Below are 22621 nucleotides of genomic sequence, written 5' to 3' on the forward strand. Positions count from 1 at the left end.
CTCTCCTGAAAGAATTCAGGAAAGGACTCCCTTTATTGGATGCAGGCACATACAAGTTCTGAGGTCCACATTGAACAGTGCATTTGGGCTAAGTTTCACCAGTTACATCAATAAAGGGTTGGAACAGGGAGTCATTTCAGGAACAGAACTGATTTCATCCCAAAGTAGAGCAGGCCCTGGCAAACCCTCCTCCTTCCTCCAGCTGAGTAGCTCTTTGTCGAGGCTGGTGCAGAGTGAGGCCACAACCGGCCACATCTTAGGATCCTGGGCTTGGGAGTTTGGGACACAGCCCACAACCACAGATCATTCTTGGCCTAGAGCCCTCAGACAGGTAATCACCATGAAGACCTCAAGATAGGTTGAGGGGCCCAGTGGAGAGAGCAGAGCTCCAGGTATGGAGGAAGCATTATTTCTGCTAGGCCTGTCCACATCTCTCAGTAAACTTAAGATGAGTAATTCCTCAGTTGTAACCACCTTCTCTGCCTGACTCCTATTTTACAACCTAGAAGCAGGAACTGTCTGGAATCTAGAAGCAGACTGCTATCACAGCCATGTCACCCCACAATAGGCACTTCATCTTATGTCATGGGATGTGGGGCTTCCTTCCCCTCCACAGAGCACAGAGGTCAGGGTTCTCCCAAGCACACCCACTTGGACAGAGCAGCTCCTCAGGCCTCCATGATGTCCATCTCTGCCTCCCAGCCCCATCCACCTCCTCCTTGCCTGCTGCTGATTCTACTGCTGGGACTCACAGGTGAGCATTCCTTGGGGTAGAATCCCCTCCTTTTGCCCACGGAGTTTTAGGGCCTCCAGATAAACATGGGTACACCACCCAGAGCTACAACAGAAGGCCCAGGACTTGGCATTATCTGAGAGCATGAAGTCATGGATCTGAGCGTTTTCTCTGTGGATCCATCACCTTCAGTTGGTCACCAAAGGCATCGAAACAGATGATGCTTCAACAGCAAACAGGAAGAACTTTGTGTGTGTTAACTTGGTTGACTTCACAACAAATGTGTGTGATAGCTATGACTATTATCCCTGATTTACAGATGGGGAAACTGAGGCAGAGAGAGTAACTTGCTCAATGTCACCTACCTAATGCAGTGGAGCAGCCAGGATTCAAGTCCAGGTGGACCAGCTCCAGAGTTCAGTCCTTTAACCACATTATGCTGCTTGGCTTCTCAGTGGAGGCTAATTGCAGAAAAACCTGAAAGCACAGAGAAGCAAATAGAAGAAATTGAATAGTCATCAGCATCATGGCGCTGAGAGGTCAGCAGAGTCCAGTTCTGCTGTGTGCACTTGCAGACCTGTGTTAGTGATATGTTGGGTGGTTCCTATGTGCTAATTTTTTACTGAGATTTTAATATGTATTATATTTTCATTTAATCTTCAAAACAAGCTTGTATATTACCATGCTATGCCACACTTGTACATCAATTTGTGTGTGTGTGTATGAGCGGGTGTGAGGAAGTGTACACATACACATAAGGAATTTTTGGAAAGGATTTTCGTATTGTTTTCTTCAAGTTATTTCCAGTCTACATGAAATGCACATTGGAGAGATGTTTAACTTTCCCCGTCTCTCAGCCAACATCCCTCCTACTTCTCCAAATTTACCCCTTACCCCCCCCGAACTCTTAGAAGAAGGAAACTTTTCTCTTTGTGCGTTACTATCTTAGAGTCCATCTTCCATGCTGGATAGAGGTGAAGAGGATAAAAGATGCAGAGACTCCTGCCTATATGATTTGTATCTATAGTTATATCTATATCCATATCCATATCTGTATCCATAACATGTAATTCAGCTGAAGTTTCCCTCCCTCAGGGAATCTAATGAGCAATAACTTTTCAATTTCTTAAACACTCCCCACATGCCAGACACTGTTGGAAATGCCTATGGCTGTTACCTCATGTAATCATTATATCTAAGATAGATTCCCTTGTCACATCTACCTTACAGATAAGAAAACGGAAGCACAGAAAGGTTCAAGGGCCTTCAATGGTCAATAGGAGAGCCATGATTTGAACTCAGGCAGTTGATTCTAGAGCTCATGGGTTTAACCATTATCCCACCTCCATTCCATGAGATTTCTGCAGCTTCTGCCAATGGATGTTGGGAAGAGTGGTATGGGTAAGAGGGTTTGTGTTTTTCTTCTCCTGGGCTCTTCTGCTTCTTGAGTATATGCAATTTGCTTTTGTTTTTCACCAAGTCATCTTCATGGGGAACTCAGAATCTGACATAATATCCATGGAGATTAACCACTTAAAATAGGCTTCAGGTTTTCAGAAAGGTGTCACGCTGGGCAATTCACACATGGTACAAATATTAATTGGATAACTACTATGTGCCAGGAGGTGATATAGGGTCTTGGGGTGCATTGGTGAATAAAAGAGACAAAGAAGTTGCCCTCATAAAGCGAATATCCTAGTGGGGGAAATGATAGTAAAAGTAAACACGATAAGTAAGTAAAGAACAGAGAGTATTAGAAAGTGATAAGTGTTAAGGGAGAAATTGAGTACTACTGGATAATAGCATTGGGAGACTCTGTATGTGGGAAGTATTTAAACAGGGTAGCCTGGGTGTGGACCACTGAGAAGAGGAAATTTAAGCAAAGGGAAAAAGAAGTTGCAGAAGTGAGCCACGTGGAGATCTGTGGGGGTATCCCTTCTGACAGGGAACAGTATTTGCAAAGGCCCTGAGAGTAGGGTATTCCTGCTGTATTTAAGGATTTGGGCTTTTGCTCTGAGTGACATGCTGTCACTTCAAGGTTTTGAAGAGAGAAGTGACATGATCTGACATGAGTTTGAAATTATTCTAGCATTTAGTTGATAATAGAATACAACAGGGATTAGATAGAAGGAACTAGAACATTTAAAGATCACTGTCTTTATGCAAACAAGAAGTGGCTTGCACCAGGACAGTAGCTAGTAAAGATAGGGGAAAGAGGCCCGATTTCAGATGCCTGTTGGAGTGGAGCCAACAGGATTTCCTGACTCATAGGACTGGCATGAGAGAGAAGGATCCAAGGTTTGGGACCTGAGCACCTGGAAGAATAAAGATGTCTCAGCTGAGGCACAGAGGGCTGTGGGGAAATTCAGGAGTTCAGTTTGGGACATGTTAACCATAGATGTTTATTTCCATCCAAGGAACAAGTCCAGTGGGAGGTTGACATACAAGTTCAGAGTTCAGGGGAAAGGCCTGGACCAGAGATGTAAATGTGCGAATTATAGACACGCAGCTGGCAGATGGATCTCGACCCTCTGGTCCCTCTTCTGTCCTCCCTCCTCTGTTCCTTCCATTTCTCCTCCAGATCCATCCATATTTCTCCCCATTTTTGTCTTAGCAGTTCATCTTCTCTGGTGGCAGAGACTTCAAAATCTTCTTCTCTAGACTTAAAAATCCAAACCAGCTGCTATTCTGGACACAGCAAAGGACATCCTGTAGTGCCATGTGCCCTCCTTAGAGGCAGCTTTGGGTACAAACAGTGCTAAGTGGGTGGGTTTCACCAGCTCACACCCTGCAAAGGTGAACACAAATTTTCTATTAAGGAGTAACTAAGAAATAGAAAAGAACAGGATTTATTTGTGGTGCCAGATCAGCCTGTTCCTCTGACTTATATCCCTGCCACCAGATCCCATGCCAGTCTTTTAGGAAACCTCAAATAAGAAGGAAAGTTTCTGTATTTCTCTATGTGTCTAGAAACTAGCTAGTCACTGAGCCAGTGAAATGGACCTGGAAAGTCTTGCACCTGCAGTTCAAAAATTGGCTGAAAGGTGACTCGTTCCTCCAAACAATGACTCATTGTTCAAAGACAGCCAACCGCTCACAATTCTTTTCAAACACAAGTTTGAAGTCTGCTGTTTCCTTGCTTGCTCCCATGGTCTTATCTCCCCATTCAAGTGCAGGTTTCTCTAATCTATCAGCCTTTGGGAACACACATTTTACCTTTTTCCTTGAGCCATTTAGTCCAGTTAAAAAACTCTACACAGGGAGAAACAAAGGAAACACAGGCAAACTGGAAAATGAGCGACAGAATGACAGCATTAAGCCCTCATGCATCAATAATCACCCTCAATGTAAACGGATTGAACTCTCCAATAAAAAGACACAGAGTGGCAAGATGGATTAAAGAACAAGATCCAACAATTTGTTGCCTCCAGAAAACACATCTCAGCTCCAATGACAAACACAGGCTCAGAGTGAAGGGGTGGAAGACAATACTCCAAGCTAATAGCAAACAAAAGAAAGCAGGTGTCACAATACTTATATCAGACAAAACAGATTTCAGGATAAGGCAGGTAAAGAGAGACATAGAGGGCCAATACATAATGATCAAAGGGACACTTAATCAAGAAGAAATAATGCTCATAAATATCTATGCACCCAACACAGGAGCACCAAAGTTCATAAAGCAACTATTAACAAACTTAGAAGATATCAAAAATAACGCAATAGCAGTAGGGGACCTCAACACCCCGTTCACATCAATGGACAGATCATCCAGACAGAAAATCAACAAGGAAAGAGTGGAGCTAAACAAAAAGCTAAAACAGTTGGACTTAATAGACATATATAGCACACTTCATCCCAAAACAGCAGAATACACATTCTTCTCAAGCGCTCATGGAACATTCTCAAGGATAGACCATATGTTGGGAAACAAGGCAAGCATCTATAAATTTTAAAAAATTGAAATAATAACAAGCATCTTCTCCGATCATAATGCTATAAAGCTAGAAATTAATTACAAGAAAAAAGCTGAGAAAGGCACAAAGATGTGGAGACTAAACAATATGCTATTGAACAAGCAATGGATCATTGAAGAAATTAAAGGAGAAATCAAAAAATACCTGGGGACAAATGAAAATGATAACATGCCATACCAACTCATATGGGATACAGCAAAAGCTGTATTAAGAGGAAAATTCATCGCAATACAGGCACATCTTAACAAACAAGAAAAATCCCAAATAAACAATCTTAAACTACACCTAACTGAATTAGAGAAAGAAGAACAAACAAAGCCCAAAGTCAGCAGAAGGAGAGAAATAATAAAAAATCAGAGCAGAAATAAATGCTATTGAAACAAAAAAGGCAGTAGAAAGGATCAACGAAACAAAGAGCTGGTTCTTTAGAAGATAAATAAAACTGACAAACTCCTAGCCAGACTTACAAAGAAAAAAAGAGAGAAAGCTCAAATAAACAAAATCAGAAATGAAAGAGGAGAAATAACAACAGGCTCTGCAGAAATACAATGGATTATAAGACAATACTACAAAAAACTATATGCCAACAAAATGGATAACCTAGAGGAAATGGATAAATTCTTGGACTCCTACAATCTCCCAAAGCTCACTCAAGAAGAAGCAGAAAATTTGAACAGGCCAATCACAAGGAAAGAGATTGAGACAGCAATCAAAAATATCCCAAAGAATAAAACCCCAGCACCAGATGGCTTTCCTGGGGAATTCTACCAAACTTTCAGAGAGGATTTAATACCTATCCTTTTCAAGCTATTTCAAAAAATTAGGGAGGATGGAAAACTTCCTAACACATTCTATGAGGTCAATATCATGCTGATACCAAAGACTGACAAGGATGCCATGAGAAAGGAGAACTACAGGCCAATATTGCTGATGAACATAGATGCAAAAATTCTCAACAAAATTTTGGCAACCTGAATTCAGCAATTCATCAAAAGGATCACACATCATGATCAAGTGGGATTCATACCAGGGACACAGGGATGGTTCAACATCTGAAAATCAATCAACATGATACACCACATCAACAAATTGAGGAATAAAAACCACATGATCATCTCAATAGATGCAGAGAAAGCATTTGACAAGATCCAACAGCCATTTATGATAAAAACTCTGAACAAAATGGGGATAGAAGGGAACTACCTCAACATAATAAAGGCCATATATGACAAACCCACAGCCAACATCATACTCAATGGGCAAAAACTGAGCCCCATCCCTCTGAAAACAGGAATGAGACAAAGATGCCCTCTATCACCACTCTCATTTAACATAGTACTGGAAGTTTTGGCCAGAGCAATTAGGCAAGAAAAAGGAATAAAAGGAATCCAAATAGGGAAGGAAGAAGTGAAACTCTCACTGTTTGCAGACAACATGATCTTATATATAGAAAACCCCAAACAATCCACTGGAAAACTTTTAGAAGTAATCAACAACTACAGCAAAGTTGCAGGGTATAAAATCAATTTACAAAAATCAGTAGCATTTATATACTCTAATAACAAATGAACAGAAAAAGAACTCTAGGACACAATACCATTCACAATTGTAACAAAAAGAATAAAATACCTCGGGGTGAATTTAACTAAGGAAGTGAAAGACCTATACAACGAAAACTACAAGGCTTTTCGGAAAGAAATGGATGATGACATGAAGAGTTGGAAAGACATTCCATGTACATGGATTGGAAGAATAAACATAGTTAAAATGTCCGTTCTACCTAAAGCAATCTACAGATTCAATGCAATCCCAATCAGAATCCCAATGACATTCTTTACAGAAATAGAACAAAGAATCCTAAAATTCATATGGGGCAACAAAAGACCCCGAATTGCTAAAGCAATCCTGAGAAAACAAAGCTGGAGGCATCACAATCCCTGACTTCAAAACATACTACAAAGCTACAGTAATCAAAACAGCATGGTACTGGTACAAAAACAGGTGCACAGATCAATGGAACAGAATTGAAAGCCCAGAAATAAAACCACACATCTATGGACAGCTAATCTTCGACAAAGGAGCTGAGGGCATACAATGGAGAAAAGAAAGTCTCTTCAACAAATGGTGCTGGGAAAACTTGAAAGCCACATGTCAAAGAATGAAAATTGACCATTCTTTTTCACTATTCACCAAAATAAACTCAAAATGGATCAAAGACCTAAAGGTAAGACCTGAAACCATAAGGCTCCTAGAAGAAAATGTAGGCAGTACACTCTTTGACATCAGTATTAAAAGGAACTTTTTGGACACCATGTCTTCTCAGAGAAGGGAAACAATAGAAAGAATAAACAAATGGGACTTCATCAGACTAAAGAGCTTCTTCAAGGCAAAGGAAGACAGGATTGAAACAAAAAAAAACCCCACCAACTGGGAAGAAAATATTTGCAAGTCATACATCTGACAAAGGGTTAATCTCCATAATATATAAAGAACTCACACAACTCAACAACAAAAAATAAAACAACCTGATCAAAAAATGGGCAGGAGACATGAACAGACATTTCTCCAAGAAAGATATACGGATGGCCAATAGGCACATGAAAAGATGTTCATCATTGCTGATCATCAGGGAAATGCAAATCAAAACTACACTAGGATATTACCTTACACCCATTAGAATGACAAAAATAACCAAACAAATAGTAACAAATGTTGGAGAGGTTGTGGAGAAAAAGGAACCCTCATACACTGCTGGTGGGAATGAAAACTGGTGCAGCCACTATGGAAAACAGTATGGAGATTCCTCAAAAAATTAAAAATAGAACTACCATACGATCCAGCCATCCCACTACTGGGTATCTATCCAAAGAGCCTGAAGTCAGCAATTCCAAAAGTCCCATGCACCCCAATGTTTATTGCAGCACTGTTTACAATAGTCAAGACGTGGAAGCAACCTAAGTGCCCATCAACAGACGAATGGATAAAGAAGATGTGGTATATATACACAATGGAATACTACTCAGCCATAAAAAAGAACAAAATCATCCCATTTGCAACAACATGGATGGACCTTGAGGGAATTATGTTAAGTGAAATAAGCCAGCGAGAGAAGGACAACTCTGTATGACTCCACTCATATGAGGAATTTAAAAATGTAGACAAAGAGAACAGATTAGTGGCTACCAGGGGAAAGGGGGTTTGGGAGTGAGCACAAAGGGTGAAGGGGTGCACCTACAACACGAATGACAAACAGTAATGTACAACTGAAATTTCACAAGGTTGTAAACTATCATAATCTCAATAAAAATTAAATTAAAAAAAAACTCTATGGGGGAGATCACCTTGTATTAGTACATGTTTTTGATTGTGGTAAAATATACGTAACATAAAATTTACCTTTTTAACCATTTTTAAGGACACAATTAATGGCATTAGGTACATTCACAGTGTCGTGAACAATCACCACCATACATTTCCAGAACGTCTTCAACATCCTAAGCAGAAACTGTTCCCATTAAACATAAGTCCCTGTGCCTCTTTCCACCCCCAGCCCCGGTAACCTCTGCTCTCCTTTTGTAGCTATTCATTTCCCTGTTCTAGGTACTTCACATGAATGGAATCAAATACTTATCCTTTTGTATCTGGCTTATTTCACATAGCATAATATTTTCAATTTTCATCCACATTATAGGACATCTCTGAATGTCATTGCTTATCAAGGCAGAATGACATTCCATTTTATATATGTACCACCTTTTATCTTCATCTCTTGAATGAAATTTGGGTTGTTTCTACTCCCTTTTGGTTATTGTGAATAATGCTGCTATGAACATTGATGTACATGTGTCTATTTGAGTAACAGCTTTTCATATTTTGCAGTACATACCTAAGAGGTGAATTGTTGTAAATTCTATGCTTAACTTTTTAAGAAACCACCACTGTTTTCCACAATCGCTGCGCCATTTTATATTCCTACCAGCAGTGCACAAGGGTTTCAATTTCTCCACATTTCTACCATCAATTATTTTTTTTATTTTGCTTTGCTTTGTTTTGTTTTTGATAATAACCATCCTTAGGGATGTGAAGGAATGATCTCATAGCAGTTTTGATCTGCATTTTTCTAATGACTAGTGATGTGGAGCATCTTTTCATATGCTTAGTGACAATGTCTTTATCTTCTTTGGAGAAGAAGTCCTTTTAAAGCTTATTCAAGCCCTTTTAAACCTTAATTGGTTTCTCTGTTATTTTGTTGTTAAATTGTAGGAGTTCTTTTTATATTCTGGATGTTAATCCCTTATGATTTGGAAATATCTTCTCCCAGTCTGTGAGTTATCTTTTTGCTCTCTTGATAAGCATCCTCCAATGCACAAAAGTTTTTAATTTTGATGAAGTCCAATTTACATATTTTTCCTGTTGTTGCCTGTACTTTTGGTGTCATATCCTAAATGTAATGATATTATATTTATCCTAATTATTTATAATTTATCTAACTATATTTAATTATATTATACTTATATAAATATATATTATACTATATCAAACCCAATATCATGAAGATTTTCATCTCTGGCTTTTTTCTCATAATTTTATACTTTTAGCTCTTAGATTTAGGTATTTGAGTTCCTTTGTGTATATGGTGTAAGGTAGATGTCCAACTTCATTCTTTTGCATGTGGATATCCAGTTTTCCCAGCATCATATTTTGAAAACACTGTCCTTTCCCCATTGAATGGTCTTGGAATCCTCATTGAAAATCATTTGACTACATATGTGAGGGTTTATTTCTAGGCTCTCTATTCTATTGCATTGGTCTCTAAATCTATTCTAATGCCAGTACCACACTACATTCCTTATTGGAGCTTTAAAGTAAGATTTTAAATCAGGAAGTGTGAGTCCTCCAACTATATTCTTCCTTTTAAAGATTGGTTATTTGGGGGTCCTTTGAGTTTTCATATGAATTTTATAATGTGTTTTCTATTTCTGCAAAGAAAAAAGAAACATTTCTGCAACCATGATTTTGACAGGGGTTGTAGTGAATCTGTAGATTGCTTTAGGTAGTATTCAATATTCATCTTAACAATATGAGTCTTCCAATCCATGAACATGGGATGTTTTTCCACTTATTTATGTCTTCTTTAATTTCTTTCAGCAATGTTTTGTACCTTTCAGTATATAAGTCTTTCATCTCCATGGTTAAATTTACTCCTAAGTATTTTATACTTTTTGATGCTATTGTAAATGGAATTGTTTGCTTGATTTCCCTTTTGGATTTTTCATCACTAGTGTATAGAAATGCAACTGATTTTTTCCTGTTGGTTATGTATCTTGAAAATTTACTGAATTCATTTATTAGCTCTATTAGTGTGTATGTGTGTGGGTGGGTGTATGTAATCCTCAGATTTTCTACATATAAAATCATGTTGTGTACAAACGGAGGTAGTTTTACTTATTTCTTTCCAATTTGAATGTTTTTTATTTGTTTTTCTTGCCTAATTGTTTTGCTGGAACTTCCAGGATTGTGTCAAATAGAAGTTAAGAAAGTGGCCATCATTGTCTTCTTCCTGATCTTAGGGGAAATATAATTTCCATGTATTCCTAGTTTATTGATTGTTTTTATCACGAAAAATGTTGACTTTCATCAAATGCTTTTTCTGCACCAAATAAGATTATCATGTGGCATTTTCTTTCTCTTCATTCTATTAATGTAGTATAATATGTTGTTTGATTTTCATATGTTGAATCATCCTTGCATTCCAGGAATAAATCTCACTTGGTCATGGTGTAAAACTCTTTTAATATGCTGTTTAATTTAGTTTGCTAACATTTTCTTGAGGATTGTTGCACCAGTTTTCTTAAGAGAGATTTTTCTGTAGTTTTCTTACAGTACATTATCTGGATTTGGTTTTAGAATAAGGCTGGCCTGCAATGAGTCTCAGAATGACTCTGAATAAGTTGGGAAGACTTCCTTACTCTTCAAGTTTTCAAAAGTGTTTGAAGAAGATTACTGTTAGTTCTTCTTTAAATGTTTGGTAGAACTCACCAGTGTATTCTAGTGGTCTGGGGCTTTTTTTAGTTGGGAGATTGTTATTATTGATTCAATCTCCTTGTTAGTTATAGGTCTATTCAGATTTCCTATTTCTTCATGATGTAGCCTTGGTAAGGTGTGTGATTCTAGAAATTTGTTCATTTTATCTAAGTTGTCCAATTTATTGGTGTACAATTCTTCATAGTACTCTTTTATAATTCTTTTTATCTCTACAAAATTTTAGTAGTGTTCTTTTTTTTTATTTCAGTATTTGGGTCTTCTCTCTGTTTTTTTTTAAACCAATATATCTAACGTTTTGTCAATTATGCTGACATTTTTGAAGAACCACTCTTGGTTTTGTTGATTTTCTCTGTTGTTTTTCTATTTAAATTTTATTTATCTCTGTACTAATCTTTATTATTTCCTTCCCTCTGCTAGCTTTGAGTTTTGGTTTAATTTTGTTGTCCTTTTTCTAATTTCTGAAGGTGTATAGTTAAGTTATTGACTTATGATCTTTCCGCTTTTTAAATGTAAGCTATAGATTTCCCTGTAGCACTGCTTTCACTGTATCTCGTAAGTTCTGGTACACTGTGTTTTTGTTTTCATTTGCCTCAAGGTATTCTCTAATTTCCCTTGTGATTTTTTCTTTGACCTATTGATTTTTAAAGAGTGTGTTGTTTGATTTCTATGTATTTGTGAATATTGCATTTCTCCTTTTGTTATTCTAGCTGTATTTTTCAAACTCTTTCACCAGTGCACTGCTTGAATAGCACTTCTTCCAGAATTCAGTAAGCTTCCTTGTCATTCAACCTGTGTGACAATGCTACATACATAGGTTTCTTTTATGGGACCTGGTTTCTGAAAGTCAAGAGAGATGTGTGTGTCAGACAGAACAATGGCACCCTCAAAGAGGTCTATGTCCTAATATCCAGAACCTGAGAATATTTTACTTCATCTAGCAAAAGAGATTTTGCAGAAGTGATTAAGTTAAGATTCTTGATATGGGAAGATTATCCTAGATTAGCAAAGTGGCCCCAATATATTCATAAGGGTTCTTACAAGAGGGAGGCAGGAGGAGTGATGTCAACATCATGACAGCATGAATTGTTCCCCTTTGTCTTTCCCCTCTAAGGTGCAACCCATCAGGCATCCATTGACCAACAGAGGACTCCCTGCACAGCACACCAGAATGCCTAAGTGATCCAGGCATCTATACAATTGAAGATAGTTGGACTGGACCTCTGGGAGGCAGTGGAACTATGGAAGCAGCCCCCTCCCCCTCCCCTAGTGGTGGCAATCCATAACGTGGATCCTCACAGCAGCAACCACTCCAGTGACCACAGGCTGTAAGGTTAAACTTAGCATTTGCAGCTTGTACCCTGTCCTCCCAACCCCAGCAGTGGGGGTTCCTGGACACATCCTGAGGGTTCAGGACATGGAACACAGATAGTGACCCAGTTCCCTCTCCTTCTTCACACAGTGGCACACGTCTTTCCATAGTGTGGACAACCTCCAAGGCATGTATTTCCCTGGTGGTGGCTGGATGCCCTGACTGGAGTTTTCAAAGCAGTCTGCCAAGCGCTAGTGACCAAAGGCTCCACAACCAGTGGCAACACTCACTCTTGGCTTGCCCTCTGTCCTTTCCAGTGGTAGTGAGTGACACACATGTCTTGAGGCTTCAGGAAACAGAGTAGAACCAGAGACCCAGCTCCCTCCCCCAGCAAGAGCACTGATCTTTCCAGCAGTGGGGACAGCATCCAAAAATGAATTTCTGCAATGGGGACAGGCTGCTGTGACCTGTGGTTTCAGAGCACACCAGCACACTCCAGTGCTGGCAACAAGAGGTCATGACTTCTGCTCCCTGCAGCAGTCGTGTTGGGTGGCACACACATCCTGAGGCTTCAGGACACAGAGCAGTGCTAGCATCATAGCCCCCTCATGCTCCCCTGGCAGTGGCACCAGTCATTCCAACAGGGGGACAGCAACCAAAATGCAGACCTCCCTGGTAGGAGCAGGGTGCCCTGACCCAAGCTCTCAAAAAGGATATTGGCATGTGCCAGTGACCAGAAGATGCAGGACCAACAACAACACCTCTGGCTCAGCCCTTGCCCCTCCCCCAGCAGTGCCCAGTGGCATCTGCTACCTGAGGCTTCAGGAACCGCAGCAGAACTCATGATGCAGCTGCCAGGGGTGGTACCTCCAACACCAGCTCTACCTGGAGCAGGGGCTGCATACAAGATTCCAGGTCTCTAGTAATGACAGCAACACCTGTGAACCCAGCACCCTTAGCAGCAATGCTACCAGCATTCCCAGATAACCCAGGAGCAGCAGCACGGGCAGCGCATGGGGATGCAGCACTGAAGCCTGTGCAGGGCCCATGAGGAGCCAGCAGGGGAACACAAGACTCAGGTCACCCTGACAGCAGCAGAAGTGCTTGCAGCCTGCTGAACCTGGTGTTGACACTGAGACTGCAGTGACATCCCAAGCAGCAAGGCATCAGCAAACTCAGAGGCACAGGTGGCCCAAGGAAGGCACTAACGACACCTCTAGCAGAGGCAGTGGAGAGTGGAAAGGGCAGGCTCTCAAATAGAACCAGAAGCAGCTCAGAAACAAAGGAACAAAATCCTTGCCCAAATGAGAAAGGTGGTTACTACCATAAATGTGCCTGTAGAGGATAAAATCATCAAGTAGCATGAAGCACCACAGACTGCAGAACAGAAAGAGAATGATAACACTCCAGAAACCAAACTTGAAGTCACAGATGACTACAATATAACTAACACAGAATTCAAAATAGCTGTCGTGAAGAAACTCAACGAGTTACAAGAAAACTCAGAAAGACAGTACGATGAAGTCAGGAATAAAATTAATGAACAGGAGGACCTCACCAAAGAGATTGAACCTCTAAAAAGAAATCAAATACAAATACTGAAGATGAAGAACACAAAGAGATGAAAAATAAAGCAGAAAGCATTAAAAATAGAGAAAACCATAAGGTAGAGAGAATCAGAGACTTTGAAAGAAGAAATCTACAAATGACTGAGGTGGAGGAGGTGAGAGAATTAAGATGTTTTTTAAAATGAAGAAATTCTTCAAGAAATATCCTACTCAGGTAGGAAAAGTAACATAAGGATTATAGGTAGCCAAGAAGAAGAAGAGAGAGAGAAAGGAATTGTTATTTAAAGAGATAACAGCTGCAAACTTCCCAAACTGGCAAAGAAACTGGACATACAAGTACATGAAGATAACAGAACTCCTAATTTCATCAGTGCAAAAAGACCTTCTTCAAAGCATATAATATAAAAACTATCAAATGTCAATCACAAAGAAAGACTATTAAGGGCACTCAGAAGAAAATGACCTAAAAAGGAACCCCTGTCAGGCTTTCAGCAGGTTTCTCAGCAAAACCCTACAGGTCAGGAGAGAGTGAAATGATATATTCAAAATAGTGAAAGACAAAAATGATCAGTCAAGAATACTCTATCTAGCAAAATTATCTTTCAGATATGACAGAGAAATAAAGGGCTTTCCCAGGTAAACAATGGTGAGGGAGTTCATCACCACTTGACCTGCCTTACAAGAAGTGATGAAGGGAGCTCTCCTGCCTGAAACTAAAAAGGGAAGCTTTACAAATCTAACAGCAAGGAGATAAATAGACAGCCAGAATCAGAAAATAGGAGCTTTGTATCAGAATGGGTTAGTAAACACTTAATTATAGCATACAAGATAAAGGGAAAGAAGGCATAAAAAATAACAATAACTGTTAATTTGGTCACAAACTCACAATACAAAAAAGAATAGTTTGTGAAAACAAAAAAACAGAAGGGGAAGAGGAAAAGGATGGAACTTGCATAGGATAATGGAGATTAGACGCTATTGGAAAAAGGCATATCCCATCTACGAAATCTTTTATACAAATTTCATGATAACCATGAAACAAAGAATCAGAGCAGTCACAAATCATAAAGAAAAAACTGATAAAAACATCACAGAAAACCAAGAAACTGAAATGGCAATCATTAATACAAGGAAAAAGAAACAACGAGAATATAGAACAACCAGAAAACAGAAGACAAAACAGCAGTACTAAGCCCTTAGATGCAGTAACCACTCTAAGTGTAAATGGATTGAATTCACCAATCAAAAGAAACAGAATGGCTGGATGGATTGAAAAACAAGACCCAACAATATGCTGCCTCCAGGAAACACATCTCAGCTTTAAAGACAAACATACGCTCAGAGTGAAGGGATGGAAGATGATAGTCCAGGCAAATGGCAAACAAAAGAAAGCACATGTAGCCATAGTTATATCAGACAAAGGAGAATTCAGGACAAAAAGATAACAAGAAACAATTCATACGGCCATCCTGGATCAGCCAGCTTTAAAGCCTGTGCCTGCTGCACAGCACGCTTGGTGGCCTTGAACACTTGGTCTGCAGCGTCTGTCCAGTCCCATAGGACTCCCTTCTTTACCAAAGCATATAGGGGCCTCATCATGTGGGCTAAATGAGGGATAAACACTTGCCAGTACCCCAATGGGTCTGGAAAGGTTTGCAATTGGGCTACAGTTGTTGGCAGGGCGTATGCCTGTGTTTTGTCAATGATTGCCTCGGGTATCACCCTTGTCTTACCTAATCAGACAACCCCCAAGAATCTGACAGATAAACCAGGTCCCTGGACTTTGGCGTCATTGGCCGCCCAACCACATGTTGCCAGATGCTTCTTCAGGGAATCAGCAGCCTGCTCTAGATCTGCAAGAGAGTCAGAGGTTAACATAACATCATCAATATAGTGAAATACAAGCACTGTATCACTGTGAGCCCAAGCAGCTAAATCCTGAGCTATGAGCCCATGACAAATAGTGGGGCTATGCAGGTATCCTTGTGTCAACACACAAAAAGTCCATTGTCTGCCATCCCAGGTGAAGGCAAACTGATCTCGACTCTCGGCCACAATATCAATGGAAAAGATGGAATTAGCAAGGTCCACGACATAGTACTGTCCCAATCGGACTGTCAGTTGATCCATTATGTCATGCACCGAGGGCACAGCGGCAAGCAATGGAGGGCTCACTTTCTTTAATTCCCAGTAGTCCACAGTCATACGCCACGTGCCATCAGTCTTCCTCTTGGGCAAAACCGGGGAAGTATAAGGGCTGTGGGTGGATTGCATGATCCCGACCTCTTTCAACTTTACAAAAGTCTGTGTGATCGCCTCATGTCCACCCAGGAGGCAACACTGTCGGGTGGTCATCACGCGTCGTGGCACCAGTAACACTTGTGACACATGGTGTGCATGCCCCCAGACAACAGTCTTAACCACATACACCCATAGGCGGAATTCACCCATGGTCGTCTGCAGGCGCAGTCCTTGCAAGACGTCCACCCCTGGAACATACTCGGGGATAGGAGACACACACACTGTGTACACTCAGGGTGGCAAATGGCCAATGCCAAGGGACAGAGACAATGGCTTCAGTTTCATGGTACGGCCTCCATAGCCGTCAACATATGCCGGCTTCCCTGGAAACGTATCTGGGTTGCTGTAAATCAGACTGCAATCAGCTCCAGTATCTATCAACACCAGTACACGCTGTGCATTGGTGGGGGACCAGTAAATCGCAAGTTCGACATGTGGCCTCCGGTGGTCCGGGGATCCCCCAAGCCGGGCACCTTGGCCTTCCCCCTAGTCAAAGAGGTACGCGGGCTCTCCTCCTGAGAGCTGCATGAAGTCCTGGAGGCTCACTTGCCTACTCTTGCTGGGATTCTTTCTCGTTTCCACAGTCTTGGAACTGTTGCTCAGGCTTTCACTGGTGCCACAGCGCCACCAAGACAGCGTTCGGTTGCCAGACTATTTTCATCTGATCAAGGCCTGCAGCTAGCAGATCTATCCACATTTGCATATGGGTGACTCACTTGGGCCCTTTCTCCGCTGAGTCTGCTGTCAGCTTGAGCACCACCCACCATGTGACACGCATGGTTTTGTCCTTTTGTCAGCCTTCTATCTCCCCCAAAGTGGCCATTGCAGTGGTTACCTCATGGATCCGGTGCCCCACATAGGGCGCCAAAATCGCCACCAAGGACCCAAAAGCATTAGACAAGCTAAGGACCAGATCCTTCATCCTGGACATAAAGCCCTCATTATTGAGCCCCCAGGTATGAAGGTTAAAAATGGCTTGCCGCATTCCCAATTCGCGGATAACTGGAACCAGTTCCACATAAGTCTGCCATCAGCTCACAGTCTCCGGGAGCTCCCTGGCATTATCCCACGCAGTCTGGGTAGCAGCTGTCACCCACTCCATCATGGAGTGATTCCCCTGCCCTCGGCTTAGCCAGCAGCTGTTCTGGGTGGGAAGGGAGGGGTGCAATGTGATGGAGGCTATCTTCTCCATCTCATCGGGGGCACAGATTATACTATGCGCCCCCTCATCCCACAGCCACAGGAGCTAGGCTGGTAAGGGCTCACCCGGCCTGCACTGCTTACACAGGTCCCACAGTTCCATTGGCATATAGGGAGTATATGCCATGAACTCTGTCATGATCCGGGCTCTTTGGGTGACATCTCCTGGACACAAGGGATGCTCATGCTTTACCTTTTGCTGGATTACTGGCCGCGCATGAAGAGGGCATGCTTCCTCCATGTCCCAGTCCTCACCGTCATCCACTGTCTTGCTGCAAGGCACCATGTGCAGCTCTTGTTCCAACTGCCACACCCACGCCTCCAGGGCTTGGAGTTGCGATATGTGCGCTGCATCCTGCAGGGCAGAATCCATGTTATGGTGTAAGGCTGTCAAAAACAGCCAGCCTGCGCACCCATGGCGGTTCGGGCCTTCTCTGGCACCTGCTCCCCTAGGCTACTTATGCAGAGCCTTCTCAATGCTGACCAGGGTACCATCCACAGGCTCCCATCCTTCTGCAGGGGCTCAATTCAATAGGACCTCCCCCACTGGGAACCACATACCAGTGAGTGGCCAAATGTCTGTCCCATCAGCCTCAGGAGCCGTAGGTCCACTCACCTCGGAATCCTGCCAACTACGCCAAGTGTATGCAGGAGAGAAACAGCCAAGGACTGGACCACAGGGCTCAAGGAATTGAAAAAAGCTGCAAGCAGCCGATTGCAAGGCAGACACGCTCTTTATTCACTCTGGTCAGCAGATGGTGGGAGTGCAGCAGCTCCCCTTGTGGCTGCTTTTATATGACTACTAGACAAAGGTGGCACACAGCTAGCAGATGACATACAATGTTTAAATTATGCAGGTTACATAAGGTGTTTACATACATGGTTGGCCCATGTACTGCCTGCAGCAGGCATGCTGTCACATCTGCCCAGAAGGTGCTCCAGCCTGATTGTCCATAGTACCCCCATTTCCCTTCAACATCCAGCCTCCTCCCTGCAGCTGTGCAGCTCAGGGAGGCCCAGATCTTGGGTTCATGCAGAAGGTGGACACACCTGCCCATCATGAGTTTCCAGAAGCCCCTGGCCCAGATCATGTACCAGAGGCTCCTATAAAGGCAAGAACTATGGAGTTGGGGAGAACCTAAGATGGTATGAGTCTCAGGAGGGAGCACAAGCCTGCAGGAGGTGCGCCCTTCACTCTGGAAACCCTACACATTTCCAGCAGCACCTGTCAGCATGTAGCAACCTATCCAACCAATTAATTATTGCAGAGAAAAACTATCAGAGTCCCACGGCCTTTCCTCTCATCACAATCCCCTTCCTCTGACATCATAGAGGCAGGAACTGTCCTCTCTCCTCAGAGCAGAGTCCAGTGCATCTCCAGGACCACATTCAGACAGAACAAGCTCCAAGGGTCCCCAGAATGCCTGTCCCTGCATCCCCATCCCACCCACTTCTGCACTCCCTACTGCTCTGACTCGCAGGTGAGTGGGACCTCAAGTGTGTGTGATGCGGACTCCCTCTGCCTCTTTACTGTGTTCTCCTCACCTGTTCCTCTAGAATTTCTTTTGGGAGGGTTTTCTTTGTCCCACCCCAGAACAGGCAGAATTTAGAGCACTAGACTGGGATGGCCCCCAGCGCACAAAATCTCCCAGGGGCTGTGTCTGTTCCATACCTTCTGTGCAGGTAATGGACTCACCTCCACGGTCACAGGGCTGAGCACAGCACACGTCACAGCTCTCATCCCCCCGCCCCTGGGAACAGAGGATCTGTCTTTTAAACTTATTACACCACACAAATGCTATCTGCTCAATGGAGAAAAGCATGTCAGAAAACACGAAATTATAAAGTGAGAAAAGAATCCACAATGCCTCCATCCAGAGATAATCACTGCTAAAATTTTGCAGAGGTTTGAGTGCTCACAGAACATTGGTCAGAAGTGGTCACCAGAGGTCTCCTTGGGTCAGTGATGGAAGCTAAGCCTTGCAGGCTCGCCAACAGAACTGTAGAATTCTGCCTCTACTTGCTGAAAAAGCTGAGGTGGCATGTGCAGTCCACTCCCCAAGGCCATTGGTCCATGTTGGACCAGACGGTTTGAGTCCCAATTGCAGGTGGTTTACAGGACTGTAAAGAGATGAAAGAGAAAGGGGGACCTTTATCTGAGCAGGTTGAAGGAGGAAGGAGTGAAGGAGTGGATGTTGAAGGAGAGAATAAAATATATGAGATATGTAGGCCCACTGGAGAATTTTAGCAAACATTTAAAGAGAAATCAAAACCAATTTTATACAATCTCTTCCAGAAAATAGAAGAGGAACACTTCCCTACTCATTTTATGAGGCCATTGCTACCTTGATACCAAAATCAGGTAAAGACTGTACCAAAAAAAAACACCCAAAATTACAGTCTAATATCTTTCATGAAGTTAAATGCAAAAATCATCTACAAAAATATTGGCAGATAGAATTTAACAATGTCTATATTATTTACCATGACTTATTCAGATTTACTCCAGGCATGCAAAGCTGTTTCAACATCTGAAAATCAATCATTGTAATCTATCACATCCACAGGTTAAAGAAGAAAAATGGCATGATATGTCAATTGATGCAGAAAAAGCATTTGACAAAATCCAATACTCGTTCATACTGAAAACTCTCAGCAAGCTAGAAATAGTGGGGAACTTCCTAAATTTGATAAAGAATGTCTACAGAAAAACCTACAGCTGTCTTCATACTTAATGGTGAAAGACTGAACATTTTCTCCCTAATATAACAACAAGGTAAGGATGTCCATCCTCAGCTCTTATTCAACATGGTACTGAAGTCATGGGAGAGAGAGAGGAAGAGAGAGACGGAGGGAAGGAAGGAAGGAAGTAAAATGGAAGAAAGGAAGGAAGAAAGAATGGAAAGGTGGAAAGAAGGGAGAAAGAGAAGGATGGAGGAAGGAAGGAAAGAGTGGAAATTAATAAAAGACACCTTAACTAAATTGGAGTCAAGAAGGATTATGGGGAGAGCTCTCACATCCTATCACGCATAGTCAATTACTTTAATCGGAAGACACTCACCCTAAAACTACTTTACTACTGAAGGAAGATTTATCTCCCCAGTCGGCAACATCCCACCTGATGAGAGTCAATGACAAGCCGTTGCCGCTCTGAGCTGTTACTTTCCTCCAATGGACTTTCATTTAAACAGCCCCTTTCCTACTCCCCCTTTTTTCCTATAAAAGCAAGTTCCCTTCCTTGTTTTCTGGATTTGCCCATGATTTGCCATAGCATGCACATCCAAAGTTGCATTTCTTTTGGCTATTCCCAAATAAACTCATTTTGAGGGTAAAATAACAGGTGAATTTGTTTTTCAGTTGACAAATATAGTGTCAGAAAAGTGAGATCCAAAGAAGGCAATCCTGGAGAGAGGGAAATTCTCAGAATAGAGCAAGGTACCCACACCGAGTCCCTTGTGCTCATCCCTTCTGTGACTTGCTTCCTCTTTTCGGTTTGGTGAGTCTCCTAGGTGATTCTGAGCTCCTCACTCCTTACATTTTGAACTCTCAGGCTTTATTCGGGATCTGGAGAGACTTTGTTCTCCCAGTTCAAGGTTATGTTCTTGGGTTCAGGGCATCATCCTTAGTAAGTACTCTGTTATTTTCTGAAGGTGGCACAGTCCTTTTGGGGCTCTGCCTTGCTAAAACTCCAGGAGTTTCTCTTTTTTAAAAAAAAAAATTTATTTTATTGAGGTTACGTTGGTTTATAACACTATATAAATTTCATGTGTACATTATTATATTTTGACTTCTGTATAGACTGTATCCTATCCACCACCAAGAGTCTAGTTTCCATCCATCACCATACATATGTGCCCCTTACCCCTTTTACCCTCACTCCACCTCTTTTCCCTGTAGTAACAACCAATCTGTTCTCCATTATCTATGCATTTGTTTGTATATCTCCCACATATGAAGGTACACAGTAATTGTCTTTCTCCATCTGACTTACTTCACTAGCATAATATCCTAAAGGTCCATTCATGTTGTCAGGAATGTCATGATTTCATCTTTTTTATGACTAAATAGTATTCCATTGTGTGTGTGTGTGTGTGTGTGTGTGTGAGTATAATTTTTAAAGAACTCTCCATACTGTTTTCCATAGTGACCACATCAGTTTACATTCCAGTCCTTGTGTATGAGGGTTCCTTTTTCTCCACATCCTCTCCAACACTTGCTATATCTCATTTTTTAAATAATAGCCATTATAATGGGTGTGAGATGATATTTTATTGTAGTTTTGATTTGCATTTCCCTAATAACTAGTGCTGTTGAACATCTTTTCACATGCCTGTTGGCCATCTGTATATCTTCTGTGGAAAAATGTCTGTTCATATCCTCTGACCATTTTTTTAATAGAGTTACTCATTTTTTGTTTTGAGTTCTGTGAGTTCTTTATATATTATAGATATTAACCCTTTGTCAGATATATGATTTGCAAATATTTTCTCCCAGTTGGTGGGTTGTCTTTTCATTTCGCTGATGGTTTCCTTTGCCATAAAGAAGCTTTTTTGTCTGATGTAATCCCGTTTGTTTATTTTTTCTTTTGTTTCCTTTGTCTGAGGAGACATAGTATTTGAAAAGATACTTCTAAGACAACGTCAAAGAGCATACTGTCTATGTTTTCTTCTAGCACTTTTGTGGTTTCAGGACTTACCTTCAAGTCTTTAATCTATTTTGAGTTAATTTTTGTGTATGGTGTAAGATATTGGTCTACTTTCATTCTTTTGCATGTGGTTGTCCACTTTTCCCAAAACCACTTATTGAAGAGACTTTCCTTTCTCCGTTGAATGTTCTTGGCTCTTTTGTCAAAAATTAGTTGTTCATAGATGTTTGGGTTTATTTCTGGGCTTTCAATTCTGTTCCATTGATCTATATGTCTGTTTTTATGCCAGTACTATGCTGTTTTGATTACTGTAGCTTTGTAGTATATTTTGAAGTCAGGGAGTGTGATAACTCCATCTTCATTCTTTTTTATCAAGATTGCCTTGGCTGTTCAGGGTCCTTTGTTGTTCCATAGGAATTTTAGGATTCTTTGTTCTATTTCTGTGAAAAACGTCATTCGGTTTCTGATTTGGATTGCATTGAATCTGTAGATTATTTCAGCTTTTAAGGACTTTTTAACTATGTTTATCATTCCAATCCATGAGCCCAGAATATCTTTCCGTTTCTTTATGTCTTCTTTAATTTCTTTCAATACTGTCTTATAGTTTTCTGTGTATAGTTTTTCATCTCCTTGGTTAAATTTATTCCTAGATATGTAAGTATTTTGCTTGTGGTTGTAAAAGAGATTGTATTCCTGATTTCTCTTTCTGCTAGTTCATTTTTAGTGTATAGAAATGCAACTGATTTTTGTATGTTTATTTTGCACCCTGCAACTTTACTCGTCATGTTATTTCTAATAGCTTTTTGATGAATTCTTTATGGTTTTCTCTATATAGAATCATGT

The sequence above is a fragment of the Equus przewalskii genome, chromosome 21 (assembly GCF_037783145.1).
Source record: "Equus przewalskii isolate Varuska chromosome 21, EquPr2, whole genome shotgun sequence".
Taxonomy (NCBI): domain Eukaryota; kingdom Metazoa; phylum Chordata; class Mammalia; order Perissodactyla; family Equidae; genus Equus; species Equus przewalskii.